The 16,498-nt window shown below is 46.1% G+C and overlaps 1 long non-coding RNA gene across 1 annotated transcript; it reads left to right on the top strand.

Moving 5' to 3' along the window:
* Window positions 1-9,620: 9,620 nt before the first annotated feature.
* LOC120096657 (uncharacterized) lies at window positions 9,621-15,982 on the top strand. The gene is made up of 3 exons (XR_015637724.1): window positions 9,621-9,991; window positions 11,984-12,085; window positions 15,022-15,982. It is a non-coding gene; the product is annotated as an uncharacterized LOC120096657 (long non-coding RNA).
* Window positions 15,983-16,498: the final 516 nt, after the last annotated feature.

Genomic DNA, 16,498 nt, shown 5'->3' with positions numbered 1-16,498 from the left:
TGATACATGTTCCATTTCAGGGACGGAAGGCCCACTGTGCTCTGCCTTGGGAATTTTTAGGCTCAGGCATTAAAAGATTATCAAGAGTCAAGCCGGCTTCTCCCTCACACAGTCGTTCTTTTAAAAGAATTTTTTTGGGGGATTATTTTTATGTGAATAAGTGTTTTACCTACATGTATGTATGTGTGCCATGTGGGCGGTTGGTGCCTGTGAAGGTCAGAAGAGATCTGGAGTTAACGGGTGATTGTGAGCTGTTTTATGGGTGCTGGGAACAGAACCTGGGTCTTCTGTAGTGCCTGGGTCCTCTGCAAAAGCAACAAGTAGTCGTGACCACGGAGTATGTCTCTCATGCCCATTCTTGAAAAGTTGGTTTCAAAACATCTTTGGGTGGATTCTGGAAGCTCTCCCTGAAACAAAACTTAAGTGCTTCGTCATTTAAACACTCTGTCCCAGTGTGGCTGAGCCCCAGCCAGTCTGGATCGGCGGAACACTAACCCAGAGGGCTTGAATCCTCCCTTGTCTTCTGTTTCAGGATCCCCAGTAATCGCGCCACGGGCCTCCTCCTTAGCTTCCTTTTCCTGAAATCTTTTGCTTCCTATAATACCTCTAAGGCACTGTGTTTGCACTGCACCCACAGATTAATTTAGGAATATTGGAATGGGCTCATATACACAGTCTTCAACCTCTTGTCCCTAAGCCTGTCCATCCCCCTCTGCTGTCTGCAGGTGCCATGTGCCCATGCCTCTCCTGAACCCCATTTCCACATGCATTGCTTGTTTTCAGGTTCATTCCCAAGCAAATACCTTACCTAATTTCTCTCTGAACCTCACACCCAGGGAAAATGGATGCCGTGTGGCTCACGTACTTGCTAGGGAGATATCTTCTCCGTCCTCCAGTGTGCTCCCGTAGAGACTCTGAGAAACGCATGGCCATTCCCAAAGAATCCTCTGACTGAAGGCTGCCAGGCACAAACCTGAGGATCTGGTAACACAAATCATGCCTAGGAGAAAACAGAGAGGCTCCCTGTGTCGGGGGTGGGGAGGGGTCCCAGCAACACTGCCTTAAGAATGTGGCTGAGGCCAAAGACTGGCAGCTGGAGGTGAGAGACCCACAGCTAGCTCTGCAGTATGACTTCCCTTCTACTCCAGCAGCCTGTCCAGGAAGGCGCATTGTATCACCTGCCCTTCCTGAGCCACAATGCCTGTCTGACACAGAGCTCAGGGACCCATCTCAGAGGCTCCCTGGTGGTTAACCTCCCATTTATCTTCAAAGGATGACAAGAAGAAGGGAAAAGCTGTGACCCACTTCGGTCCACAGATCCTGAATCAGGGTGGCAGTGTCCCGCAGATAGAGCATGGCCCGTATTCAGTGGCTCTGCCAGCCTCCGTTCTGCAGATTCAGGGGTGACTGAATTCAGCATCCTCTCCGGCATCTGTCCTGCTTTGCCAGGGTGCCCTAAATGTCCTGGATTCTGGTTTGTTTTGTTTTTTTTCTTCAGTAAATCACAAAAATTTGACAGTTAGAATTAATTTGCTGTTTGAAAGTTGGCCCTGAGTTGCAAATGGTGCCCCCAGCAGCCCCTGACCTCTGCAGATAAGGTCTGAGAGCCTCGATGTCCTGGCCTGCAGGTGCTGGGTCAGCACTGATGAAGAAGGTGAGAATTAATGGCATTTCTTCTGGAAATCCCAGAAAGGCGAAGACTGATTAATGTTTGGCCAAAGCCCTATGTCACGACTGAGTTATTAATGGCAATCACAGCTAATGGGTGCTGACTGCAGGCCACAGCAGGTGAGGGCAGACCGCAGAAGTCGCAGACTGGCCAGTGGCCCAGGCTTCTGAAAAAGCAGGCTGCTGCCACTTCAAAGTCACCCACATCAAGCCCCAGCCCCAGCCCCGCCCCCAAACTACGAGGCTGGTCAGCACAGCTGTGATGGGTAACGGAGCCCTAGAAATACAGCTATGCCTGGTAGGCAAGCAAGAAAGCCCCCACGACTTTGCAGGCAGCTTCAAGTTTAGCCCATGTCTTGTTCCATTATCTCTCTTCAAATGTGCGTGTGTGAGAGAGAGACAGATGTGCTTAGGCAGCTGTGAGATGAAATCAATCATTTCTCATTTGCTCGGTGGTTCTTAATGATCTACGTTTTATTTTTATTGGAGCCCCAAATGCCGAAATGCAAGTGCCAAGCCTGCGATGAAATTTTTTTTCCACCAGTCCCTGTTCACCAAACGACAATGAAATACGATAGAGCTGTCCGGCCAGGTTGCGATTGCCCATTCTTCATCAAAATCGCAAGAAGCCAGTGCTACACCAGCAACAGCTACCGGCTGACCCCAGGGATGGATGCGTTCCTTAACAGAAACTGAAAGGATGCAATAATGATTTTGCTTTACAAGAATTTGTATGAGGAGGTTGAATGAACCTCAGAGGAAGCGAATCCCTCCAGATGGTGTCTGACCCTCAATCTTTCAGCTTAAATGACTGTCTTGACCTGGTGCTGCCAAGAATGTTTTCAAGTCAGCCATTACAAGTACATTGTCAAGTGTAAGTCTCCTGCCATTAAGTAGTAACCCTCCATCCACTGTCAAGGGAAGGCAGAGCTCTCCCTGACCTACCAAAGAGCAAAAATACACACGACCACAGTGCAGGGGGCGGGGAGGAAGGGGTGTGGGGCCCTGTGTTTGCATAGCACTTTTTTGTCCTACAGAGGCTTGCTTCTAGGCAATCCCAGGTACTATCTCTTCTACAGCAGACACCAATTTAAAAGAGAGAGAGAGAGAGAGAGAGAGAGAGAGAGAGAGAGAGAAGCTGTCTGGCAGAGACTCTCTTGTAGACTTAGCAATTAAGGAAAACAAAGCAAGGTTTTTCGTGGAGATGATGCTAAAGCCAGGGTTAGCGGACATCTGAGTCAGCTGGGAGGACAATGTTTATTCAAAGCGGAATAATGACTGGCTCTCTGAGGGCAGGGTGGGTGCCCTGCCCTTGTTCTGCATAAAGCACTCTGACAGCATCTGGTGTTCTTTCTATTGACATCAAAGAAATTGACATGAATTTTTTTTCTCCAGCTTCAATATTTATTCTGTTCAAAGGACTCCGGTGACTCTCTCTCTGGGCAATGTCCAACTCCACTCAATTCGCTCACAAACATCCAAAACCCCTCAGTTGAACAAATTCCCTTGAGAGAAGCTTCTGTTCATTTGGAGCACGGAGATCATATTTTAGTTCTGAAGAAAAAAGCCCCCCAAATTTCGTGTTGACTTCATAAGTAATTTGCAGACCAAAGGCTGTTTCTTTGGAGTTTCTAATACCCTCTTAGCAATAGGATTATGTGGACTGGCAAAGGAGCAAAAGGCAGAATTGAGGCATTCCAGTGCTTAAAGGGACTTGACTTCACTAAAGAAATCATTGAAGAAATATTTATCCCCTTAAGTGTCGCGGCTACTCCTCAGAAGAGCAACGTTAATTATGAGCAGAAAAGGAAACTCTGGCTCGAGTGGGTAATTGTTATAGCGCTTGCCGTGACTATCTTTGAAATGCATTTCACCCCGAGGAATTCTTTTCTTGCACAAGACTGTCTAAATATGCTTCTATCTGTGGACAAGCAGAGCGATCCCGTAGGGAAGACGAAGGAAGAAACAAGATCAGCTGTGATCTCTCTATTGGTTGTGTCTAACATCTGAAAATGTCCTAAACATAAAACGCAATGGAAACCTGCACTGGAAAGATAGCATCTCCCACAAAAGGTTGGTATCACACTTCTCAACCAATCAGATGCAATTCCCGGACGTGATATGCCTTCATGTCAGCGCGCCAGCTCAGGACCACAATGTTGAGCATGCTTTCTCCCTAGCACACGGTCAGCAGACAAAGGCAAAACGATTAGTAGTGCCAAGATCCCTTACCTCGGAAATGGAAGATTAGCTTTAGCTGTGGGGAAGCTATGAAATGGATCTTGCAGAAGAGGTTGACGGGACTCAAACTCTTGCCTTTGCTCTGGGTTGCCCACAACAAGCAGAGGGGCAGACATGACAGTTGAAGACACAATACTCGGTTTGCACAGCACAAACTGACTGACCTGAAAGCTTCCTCCCTGCTGGCTCGCTCTCTTGGTGTAGGAAACATTTGTGTAGACCACTGCCAGAGAAAAAATTGCCAATGGCATTACCTGGAAAACTGCATGCTTAAATTCCAAACTACAAGGCAAGATGTGCCCAACGGTACGATAATTAAATGGAGATTATGGACGAAAACAAACGCTTTGGGGCTGTCTTATTGTGGTTTTATAAGTGAGAGGTTTTCTCTGTCCCAGCTAGCTCCTGAATAAGTGAGGCAGAAACTGAAAGATTTATGTGATAAGCTTTACAGCACAGGAGTTGAGCAGTTATTAATATACTCTATTTCTCTAAGCTAATCTAGCCACCTCCCAGCCCAAATCCCCGAGATATTTGTATTTTAGTGTTGGGCTGGCTCTCTCTGCTCCAGGTAAGTTCTCAGGGTGGCTCCTGGGACCCTTTCCTTCTGGCGAATCCGCTCCCCAACTTCCCTCCCTCTCTCCCTCCCTCCCTCTCATCACAAAAGTTCTCACTTCTGCTCAGCCATTAGCTGGTCAACTTTTATTGGCAAGTCAGAGAATAAATGGGGAGCAATGTTTACACAACATTGAGGCAGGAGATACATAGAATAAGCACTATGACTCCACGTCTGTATTACAAAGAGATACAGGGGCAAAGAAATCAGCAACTGAATAATACAAGGACAAGCTTTATACAGTGTAGAATGACATTATGTCTACAGGGTTGGACTTGGGTCCCGCATCACAAGAGGGAATCCAATGCTGGGTAATGTAAAACTGATCAAAAGTCCATAGTAGGGAGGTCATAGGCACTAGGGAAGAACCCATGACTATTGCCTTGCAAAATATACATATTGTGTCAAATTGTCTTCTAAACACTCACGCATATATATGTAAGTTAATGCTGTCCTCCACCGTGGTCAGAGGAGCTTCTCTCTATAGTGGACAGCAGTTACCTGGTCAACAGATTGAGAAGACATGACTATTGAGATCTCGGCCCTAAACAAAGCATCTATAGTCTCGAGGAGCATCCTGGAAAGAAAGGCAGAAAAACAGCCATAAGAGCCAAGAGCTAGAAGACTGGGAGAAGAGCTGTGAAATGCTGGCTCCTGGAGACAACACGGCCAGTACACTCACTTCTCACCGCAGCTATGGTTACCTGCAAGGCCAGCAAGATCCATCAGCATTGCGATATGCAGTGTCATCCGACTCCGTGGGTTACAAGAGGGAAAGAGGGGGCAAAAGGGGATGTGTTGGGGGTGCCAGGGTGGGATAGGGAACCTGCACTCACGTGATTGAGATACAGTACTTACGGGTATAAAACTGTCAAGTAACAAATAAAAGCTACTCTATTTTTAAAAGGCATTCTTCAAAGAATGCAATCAAAGATCTGTAACTGACTTACTCGTCATTTTTTTCAGGCCAACTGAAAGTGTCCTGAAGTCCTCCTGTATGTACTTAGACACAGCTAATGAAATCTGCACAGGTAGCATTAAATAACCCAAGTGCACATCCACATCTTGGACCAAAGTCTGCAGTCACCAGAGCAATGCACGTCACCTCTACTTTCCCCTCACAGTACATCATCCAGAGTCAAGCTTGACCTATCTTTTGAGGAGGTAATAAAATATAAAATAAAAAAAAAACAGTATCCTGAGTCTATTTTCAAGAATGGCTGATATGGGCATTAATTTTGCCAAACTCCTAAAATATGAGCACACTTTATTCTTAAAAGTCTTCCGTTTGGTAAAACTGGATAAGATGCTTGACAGGCTATCCCCAGACCCTGTGTCCACCATGTCATCATCAGTTGGAGCTGATATACTAAAATGCTACAGACTTCAGCGGATTACACAACGTAAATAAGTTTCTTGTGGTTTTGAGGCTGGGTGGTCAACATCACGGTACCATGTCCCGGTTCCTGGTGTTCTCTTGTGTGTATGTGTAGGGCGAGCCACTTAGTTGAAGAATCGTTTAGGGGCCTTATCCCTAGGGAAGACTGATTCTCTCTCTCCATTGTCTTTAGTCCCCTGGAGTTCTCTGTCTAAGGGTGAGACACTGGAGTTTCTTCTGGGTTTTGTTCATAGTGCACTTCTGTTCGTAGTGTATTCATTCAGTACATGTCTTTGACCATCAGTACAGGTAGGCATCCATGTTGTTAAGGTCAAGCTTTCCTGAATTCCTAGAAGACACATTCCCTTAGGAGATTTCCTTGGCCTCCGGTTCTTTTTACACTCTTCCTGACCCTTCCTCTTTGGCGTTTTCTGAGCTGCAGGTGCAGAAATTATGTTGTAGATGTAGTCATTGGGGCTGGGTGAGGGGAGAACAAGCGATATTTATATGCATGTCAGAATTATTTATTTCATGTATACATGTGCATGCATGTATGTATGTGCCCATGGGTGAACATGTCAGCGAAGGTTAGCAGAGGGCATTGGATCCCCTGGAACCAGAGTTACGAGTGGTTGTAAGCTGTCTGATGTGGGTGCTGGGAACCTAGCCTAGGTCCTCTGCAAGAAGATCAAGTGTTCTCAACCACTGAGTCATGTCTCCAACCTCACAACCTTTTTTAATTTTAAAAAGCATATTTAGTCTTCAACGGAATTGGCAGTGATATTCCTAAAACGTTCTTGAAAACATATTTGTGTTCAGTTTACAAACCTTCAGCTGGTGTGACACTGAGTTTAAAATAAATAAATAAAATCTGCATGAACTCAGTGTGGCTGGGTCTGGAGAAGTAAGCACACAGTGCTTCGGGCTCTGCTCTGGCAAACAGACACCGTGATGTTTATCCATCAGCTTGGGTCAGTGTGGGTGTTTTCATCTATCAATCTGCTGGCTTTAATGGGCATATTTTGGTACATCAAGCCAAATAACAAACTTCCCAGTTCTTTTTGCGAGACCCATTCATGCTGTAAGAAGGAAAAACGTCGTTTCACAATCTATAATTAGGGGCGCTCCTCCCCGCTTACACCAGGAGACAGGGACTAATAACCATTGTAATAAGAAACATGAAAACAGAAACCTCTACACATGCTGCAGGCAGGCCCTGGGCATCAGCGGAGGGAAAGGCCTGGAGTCCTGTGTTACTGTGCAAGCATTTGGGGACTGTGTGGTTTCCTCATGAAATATCTGAGTCGGTAAGGTCGTGGCCTGTGGTGAGGAGTGACACAGCAGACAAGAAGCTTTAAGGCTGACGGGAATTCTATTTCTCTTTCTCGGTGGCTCTGAGTAGTTTTGTATGAAGCTGTAAGGAGAGGCAGGACTCTTTACCTGGTCCCTGTTCTCACCAGCCTCAGTGGCTGTCTGTGTGGACTCTGGTTGTGCAGTGGTCAGTCAGGCCAGCCATTAGTTCTGGCTCCAACTCCCTTCAAGTGTGGAGATCCGGATGTGTTTTGTGCTTGTTTTCCCAGTGGGTGATGCTAGGAAGAGTGAGGTATCTGCCTAAATTCAGGAAGTTGATTCTCAGCAGCACATACACCTAGGAGAGGCCGCTCCCTGACCTCCTGGCTAGTCTTGCTTCCTTGGATCACTGCTCTCTCACAGAAGCACACCCGTCCCCAGCACGGCTCCTTACAAGGTGTACACATCAGAGAATCCATACTGGAGAGAAACCTTACAAAGGTACGGAATATGACAAATCCTATACCCAAGGCTCACATCTTAAAAGACATCAGAGAGTTCATACTGGAGAGAAACATTCCATTGTAAGTAATGTAGCATAGCCTTTATCCGGTGCTCTCTCTGCTTACAAATCCTAACTATATTCATAGAAGAAAACTAAGAATAAGGAGCATGGGAAAACCATTAAACTTTCAAATCTCATAAAATAATGCTAAAATAAAAATGTGCTTATTAAGCCAAACAAGGTAGCTCTCCATACAGAGGCGGTGTTGCAGCTCCTGGACAGACTCCGGGGCATTGCCTAGACTCCTGAGATTGAAGAAGCATTGCCTGTAGGTGTCACTGGCTGTGCTAGACTGGGATTGGTGGAGGGAGCCAGTAAGGGGTAGGTTGGCCAATAGCCATGATCTCGGATAGCCTGTAAACAGTTAACAAAATGTAATAAACGCAGTGACTTGGGATTTGCTTTCCAAAGTTCCCCTGCAGCACAGACAGTAAGTGACAAGGAAGGAGAAAAGACATCCCACGGGACCAGCAAGTATGCAAGCCATACTTGCAAGTATGAAAGGAAGACCTAAACATCAGGTCATACACTCCACAACTAACAAAGGTCGTAGTCTGTCTTTCAGCAAAAACTTCCAGAATCCATGGAAGGACAAGGTAGATGGAAACTGGCTTTCCAAGCATGGAGTGTACACTACTAACATAACCTGACATCTCAAGGCAGGTCTCGTGCATTTATACAACTCAGATACTGCTATCGGCAACGCTTAAAAAGTGGGCGAATGCAGAGGAAGCCCGATTGTCCGGGCAAGGACCTTTGGTGTCACATGTTCCACCCGCCCCAACACACACACACACACACACACACACACACACACACAGAGAGAGAGAGAGAGAGAGAGAGAGAGAGAGAGAGAGTGTTAACTCTACTCAAAGACACTAACAGATCAGGGAAGAAGTGTGGTTACCACCGCAGTCTGCGTAAAGGACCCTAAGCTCCACCCTTTCAGCATCCAACCAGCGATTCCTCTTCCTTCTTGTAAATTTCCCAGAATATCTGACCATCTCTGTCTGTACCCCATTCCCTTGCTCTCACAGTCCCTGTAATCTCTGTAGAAAGAACTCAGTCGAGACACAGTCACGCACAGTTTATTGTAAAGTAGCGCGAACTCTCAAGGGACGAGAGTGGCCAAGGGGGCCAATGGGCTGATTCACATTTTAGGCGATTTCTATATTATTTCTAAAGCCTCCTTAGCAAGTATCTTTTCCTCAAAGACTTTGTCCTGAGCAGGTGACTGACGGGCCCATTCGGATTGACTTTATCAGAAGACTTCCATTTAAATACTGATCTTCCGCGGCGGTTTAAGCTGCTGGAGATGGATCGAGGTAATTATCATTCATGGTCTTTTGTGCAGGTAGGATGTCGTCTCATCCCACTGCCTGAGCTTGGATTCAAGATCCCTTCCTCTGAAGAGCAGTGATTCCTGAAGATCCACTGGTGACGCGACCAGTGTCCTGCACGCCTGCTCATATCTCCCTAGCTGCGTACCACCAACCGACCAGAGACAAATTCGAGCTTGTTTTCAACTCCCAAACTCCCTGCCAGTCTCCCGCACAATAAAGCTTCCTCTTTCAGGCAAAACCCCAGTGCTATAGCATAGGTTTCTCTGTGCATCAAGCGAAAGGCTTTGCTCAATAATAGGGAGAAAAATGAGAGCCTTGGAACGTTTAACAACCACAGTTACTCAAAACACATTCAATTTCTTAAACCCCATGACCCCACAGTAATTCTGAAAGACGAGGTGGGGAAAACCTGCTGGAACCAAACAGCACACCCACTTTTTCCTCCGCAGATGCACAATAGGTTGGGAAACAAGTAGGTCTAAGTGAAGCCCCCCGCGGAGGAATCCACATTTCAGGGCGGAGCCAGGCCCAGGCAGCCAAATAAAGCCAGCCGCAGTGCAACAGCCATAGAATACGAAAATCCATTTTCTGTATGAGAGAGTCCTCCTACACGCTTAAAACAGACTTCAGACTCCAGGCAGAGAAAGGTCTTCCCTGCACCCCAAACAGTCAGGACTCCCGCTGGCGTCCTCTAACTTGACACCTTTCCCCTGTGCTCTACCAGGAAGTAGCGTGAGCATCACACAGGTCAACCAGGAGTTTAGGGCCAAAGCTGTTCCTCCTCCCACTTCAGACGCCAACCACAAGTTCCCTCATCAGTTCTCTCACCCGTGCTTCTGAACAACTGGTTCCTAGTCATTGGCTTCCCACAAGCCTGTCCTTGAATTCAGGTAAATTCCCTCATTGGAGGCACTCACAGGAAGGAGCTGCTCACACACCTCACCTCCCGGGGGTGGGGGTGGGGGATGCAGATGCGTGAATCACCCTCGCTTAAGAAACAGAGACCCTCCCCCGGAATGGTATTTTCATCTATTCAGAAAAGCGAAGACAAATTCAAAACCAAAACTGAATACCAAGAGCGCACGTTTGTTTGGTGGCCAAAAAGAAGCAGGAGCCTAGATTAGCTTCTCAACCCATGCAGGGTACGGAGTCATGGCAACTGGGCAGAAGAAACTAGAAAGAGATATTCATTAGGATCTCAGGAGAAGGGCGGGCGGCAGGTTTTCTAGGAATCCATGCACCCACACCCCATTTTCTGTCTTTATATGGGCCTCCTCAGTTGTTGCCATGGAGACAATAAACTGTAATGATGATGATCTGTATGTCCTGCATAGAAATTAGATGATAATGAAACCTGAAATCTCTTACAGGTCATTTGGATAGCCATCTTGTCCCCAGGTGCCTTTAGCCTAGCGCTGTGAAGGACTCTCAGACCGTCCTTGTTAAAAAAAAAAAAAAAAGTAACAGTTTCCCTGTACCATTCCAAACATATGAGTTTCTGGTTGGTCCTCCTGTGGTGGTTTGAATAGGAATGGCCCCAACGAGTTCCTATATTTAAATGTCCTGTCCTTAGGGAATGGTGATATTTGAGAGGGGTTAAGAGGTGTGGCCTTGAATGCCAGCAGCAAACCACTGAACTGAGAACGGGACCCCCGTTGAAGGAATCAGAGAAAGGACTGGAAGAGCTTGAAGGGGCTTGAGACCTCATATGAACAACAATGTCAAGCAACCAGAGCTTCCAGGGACTAAGCCACTACCCAAAGACTATACATGGACTGACCCTGGGCTCCAACCTCATAGGTAGCAATGAATATCCTAGTAAGAGCACCAGTGGAAGGGGAAGCCCTTGGTCCTGCCAAGACTGAACCCCCAGTGAACATGATTGTTTCGGGGAGGGTGATAATGGGGGGAGGATGGGGAGGGGAAGCCCATATAGAAGGGAAGGGGGGGGCTAGGAGGATGTTGGCCCAGAAACCGGGAAGGGGAATAACAATCGAAATGTAAATAAGAAATACTCAAGTTGGGGCTGGGGATTTAGCTCAGTGGTAGAGCGCTTACCTAGGAAGCGCAAGGCCCTGGGTTCGGTCCCCAGCTCCGAAAAAAAGAACCAAAAAAAAAAAAAAAAAAAAAAGAAATACTCAAGTTAATAAAGATAAAAAAAAAAAAGAGGTGTGGCCTTGTTGGAGTGGGTGTGGCCTTGTTGGAGTAGGTGAATCACTGGGGACGGACTTTGGGGTTTTAAAAGCTCAAGACAGGCCCCATGGCTTTCTCTCCCTGCTGCCTGTGGATCCAGACGTAGAACTCTCAGCTAGCTCTCCAGCTCTGTGTCTACCTGCATGCCACCAGGCTTCCTACCATAATGATAATGGACTAAACCGCTGAAACTATAAGCAAGCCCTAGTTAAATGATTTTCTTTTTTTACAAGGAAGGTCTGAGAGTCCTTCACAGCGCTAGGCTAAAGGCACCTGGGGACAAGATGGCTGTCCAAATGACCTGTAAGAGATTTCAGGTTTCATTATCATCTAATTTCTATGCTAAAGGACATACAGATCATCATCATTACAGTTTATTGTCTCCATGGCAACAACTGAGGAGGCCCATATAAAGACAGAAAATGGGGTGTGGGTGCATGGATTCCTTTATAAGAGTTGCCTTGGTCATGGTGTCTCTTCACAGCCATAGAACACTAAGACAGCTCCTCCTCTCTGCCCTCCCTCTCTGCCCTCTTAAGTCCACCTATCTCCCTCTACTTTCATATCAAATGTGTCCTAGTACCACCCTCACATCACCGTTCTTTAAGATACATGTTACTTGGATTAGTAAGTAGCCTTTGAAGCCATTGGAGGTGGAACCCTCGCTCATGCTGGATTTTGGACCTCAGGTCCCTTTTTTCTGATGGCAATAGAAAAGAAAATACCACGACTAACACAAGAGCACAAACCTTCAGTCTCAGCACTCGGGATGTGGAGGCTGGCAGACCTAGGTAAGTTCAAGGTCAGCCTGATGTGTCTAATGAGGTAGGCCAGCCAGGGATGCAGACTGAGGTTCCTCTCTCAAAAATCAAATCCCAAAGTCCTTCCTTAACTATGGGTTCCTACACAACTAAAACTTTATATAATTCCAACATGTGACGACACAGAATAATTTTCTTATTCCAGTAGGAAAGAACTGAGAATGAATGAGGACCACAAAGCACATCCAGAATCCAGCAGGGGAAATCAATCCTACAGCTTGATGTGCAGAGTCCAGGGCTAAGCTGGGTTCCAAAGGGCTTGGGTAGCCCTCCCTACTGGGCTCATTCGGCTTCTTTCTTGAGTTTAGGGCAACTCCACTCTGTCATCGAACTCTTCGGTATCCTGGGGTCTCCACAGTAACTGAGGCTTCATCTTCACAGTTTCACTCCGTGATCTCTCAGGACCCCTGCGGTGCCAGTCCTCAGCTGCTCTCCATAACCTCCTCAATCTGGTGTCTTTCGTGCCTTCAAAACTGCTACTACCTGGGTGATATGCCTATATTACCCATACTGCTGTAGCTGATGATGTAACCTGTCCCCTTGGGACTGCGGCTGTAGTGGCTTCTGGATGCTGACCCTGAGAAGACACTTTCCTATTGTCCAAGGGAAGGCACACATGAAGCTTCACTTCAGTGACGCCAACCTCTTTGACAATCACAGATGCTTCTTCAGACCCAGGCTGGTCAAAAAAGCAGATTCTTAGACAAATTGTCACATGGAACCCTCATCTTGTTCCTAACAGAGCCATTGTTTCTTCCTAAAAGCCGCATACACCAGGCCTCCACTGTCTGTATCTCTCACCAGTCTCATCTTCCAGGCTTGCACCAAAATGTTCCATTAATCTCCCAGACTTCAGTGGTTTCTCTAGGCCGATTTATCAAACACTTACACATCCATCCTACAAAAATAGTTTAAAGGCTTAAAAGCCATATGGTCAGTTTTATCACAGCAATGACCCTACTTTCTTGGTACCAATTTCTGTCTTAGCTTAATTTCAGTTGCTGTGATAAAATACCCTGACCTCCCAAAAAAAACTTTAGGGAAGAAAAGGTTTATTTTTGTTCACAATTTTGGTTCGCAGTTCATCACTGTGACAGTCACATTGCATCCACAAGAGTAGAGATAAATGAGTACATGAATATTCATGTGGTTGATTGCTTGTGCTCAGCTAAATTTCTCCACTCTTGTATAGTTCAAGACCCTCTACCTAGGGAATAGTACTGCCCACAGTGGGCTGAGACTTCCTACATCATTTAATTAAATCAAGACAGTCCTTCCCCTTCACACACACACACACAGACACACAGACACAGACACACACACAGACACAGACACACACACAGACACAGACACACACACACACACACAAACACAAACACAGAGCTAGCCAAATGTAGAAAAATCTTTCATTGAGACTATTCCTTATTTTAAGTTGTGCCAAGTTGACAATTAAAGTTAACCCTCTCAGATGTCAATATTTCAGTCTCACGTCAGAATTTCTTCTTCGGGAGATGACAATATTTGTTCATAAGGTCTTCAACTATTATATGGGGCCTGCCCACAATACAGAAAGCGATCTGATTTACTCAGTTTATTAATTGAAAGTACCGATTAGTAGAAAATACCTTCATAATAATATCTAATAGGAACGATTAGGCACTACGGCCTAACCAAGTTTATACATAAAGATGAACACCAATAGACATCTTAAACCCATCTAAGTTCCAAATAAAAATAATAAGAAGATTATATTTCATTCCTGAAGACCTCGGGTCTTTTGTAGTCCTCGATTCAGCGCCAAAAAGTGTTCACTATTACTAATGACAGGACATGGTAGTACTGAGACAGCCTAGATGATCTCCCTATTGCAAACAGTACTTCTCACATTCTTTACAGAGTAATCATCCAATTTCCCCTTGGTAATCTGGACCAGTCACTTCCACCTACTCCTTTCTTATAAATTCAGAGGAGAGGCGTGAAGAGCTCAAAGCAGGTAGGTAGCAGACTTAACCTCAAGTTAAATGTAGTCACTTTTGTGCCTACTGGTAGAGTCATTCTTCTCTTTAAAACTAAGGCCCCTATGCTAAAAGAGAATGATGTTTGGGGAGACAGAAGTTACTTGGTATAATAATGGGTGACTGTAACTGCATACTCACCCCTTAATTCCTGGACCCTTAATTCCTGACTGTGAGAGGGAGAGCACACATATTGGACTGAGAGCACATGCAGCTTCTCAACTGAACTTTGTCTCAACTCTGAAAGGTATAGCCACCTAACTGTCGCCGGAACTGTATCATTAAAAGGCAACTACCATTCTAGCAAGCCGGCTCTTCCAGGATCCAAGGAAACACAGTGAGATCCGAGAATTTCATGAGCATGGGTACACTGTTTGACTTTCCTTGCTCTGGGGTGAACTTCTTGATCGGATCATTGCTGTACAGAACACCATCACTGCACATAAGGCATTCTGCAAGTCCACAGATGGTGGTTTTGGCAGAAGCATTGCATGCAGGAAAGGCAAACCCATACCCAGAGTGTTTATTTCAGTCAGAACAAAATGCTTCCCTTTCCCGGGATGGAAGTAGCCAGATATAATCACCCTGCCAACAGGTAGATGACTGGTCATCCCAGGTCACCATTTGTGGGATAGGAAGTCAGTTTCTGCTGCTCACAGAGCAAGCAGGCACCACAGCCATGTCAGACGTAGACGGTTAGAAGGAGCCACATTGCCAAGCCCATGTGCACTGTTCCCCTCTGCAATAAGAGGAGTTTCAGTTATGAACCTGAGAGGTGACAACAGGGAAGCTGGGTGACAGGTATCCATAGAAAGGGTATCCTAGCCACTTAACTATTGAAACTCTCCTCTGCCAAGGCCACACTCTGGTGAGAATCCATATTGTTCACAGACGTCTTCACGGTCCTTTCCCGGTCAAAGAAGTCTTTCCACACACCTGTCTTCTAGAGGTCCTTATCACGGAACTTCACGTCGGGTTCTTCCCAAGAATGCAATCCTTCAGCCAAGCCGTTGGCCCTGGCTCTTTGACTCATACACAATCGTATCATCGTGATCAGCAGTACAGATGTCACTCTTATAAGAGAAACATGATTTCTCATGTGTGGGCTGGATTGAGTGACTCCTCTAAAACCAACCTACTTCATGAGGGAAGCATTTCCACACCACTAAATAAAAGCAGAAAAGCTAAGGCGTTTACACAAACAGAATTTCTCCAGAGACTTCAAGTTTTTCTCTCCCCGCAGGGAGCTACCCGTTCCTAACAGGAAGAGGATGTTTGTTTTCAGGTCCCACTTCTATCTGGAGAATATTGCTGCCCTGCCCCACTTGTGCTTGCTGGGATCAAACAACAGAAGCAGAAAAAAAAAAAGACAGTGTTGGTCAGATGATCTAACAGGACACCCAGTCTTCCAAGAGGACAATCCCCAAATCTGTCACTACTGTGGAAGACTCAGAGGCCAGTATCCCCTTCACCCAGGTGAGAGCACCAAGGTCCACACTGGGAACGATGATTCCCTGGGATCAGTTGAAAGTTAGTGAGAGTCTCAGGATCAGAAGCCACACTTCACGTGGTATGTGCGTGGCCATCCAACATGAATTGTGCATTTTGTATTGGTTACTTTTCTCATTGGGGGACCAGATAACTGACTTTAAAACAAAGCATCTTATGGGAGGGACTCTGCCAAACCATAAAGTCCATCACAGTGGGAAGATTTGATGGCAGAAACAGTCTGGTCCATAGCATCAACCAGGAAGCAGAGAAAGGGAACACCAGTGTTCGGCCGGCCTTCTCATTTTCCCTCCTGTATTCAGTCTAGCCCCCAACTCCATTAAATGATGCTTCCACTACAGGATGTAGTTTCTTTCCTCTATTAATTCTCCCTGGAAACTCCTTCCCAGACACATGTAGGCATGTATCTCTTAGGTGATTCTAAATGCAGTCGAGTTGAGTAAAGATTGCCCATCATGCATTTCTCACAACACAGACCAAATGCACATGGCTGCCAAGAGCAGAGGAGCTGAGGCAGTGGCTCAAGATTCCACTCTCCCTGTTTGCTGGATGCGTCATTCAGTCTGCATCTGCTAGCCCCCACCACATCTGGTGGTGTAGAAGAGTGAGAGTAAGGGATTATGGCCAGGTAGGACCTTCAGAGTCAACGTCTCAGTGGCCTAATCCGTTTACCTAGGCCCCACTTCCTGACACATTCATTACCTCTCCAAACAGCACTGCCAGCTCCTGGCCCAGGGTTCAACATGAGCCTATGGGGGGGGGACACTCATATTCGGACCATAACAATGGCTGTATGTGAACATAGGGTCTTTTAAGAGATGGTAGAGTCAAAATGAAGTCACTAGTGTAGACCCTAATC

Source organism: Rattus norvegicus, chromosome 14, assembly GCF_021556685.1.
Source record: "Rattus norvegicus strain SHRSP/BbbUtx chromosome 14, alternate assembly SHRSP_T2T, whole genome shotgun sequence".
In the NCBI taxonomy this organism is placed as follows: Eukaryota; Metazoa; Chordata; class Mammalia; order Rodentia; family Muridae; genus Rattus; species Rattus norvegicus.
Note: the sequence above shows the minus strand (reverse complement) of the source record. Positions and strands in the feature narration are given on the sequence as shown.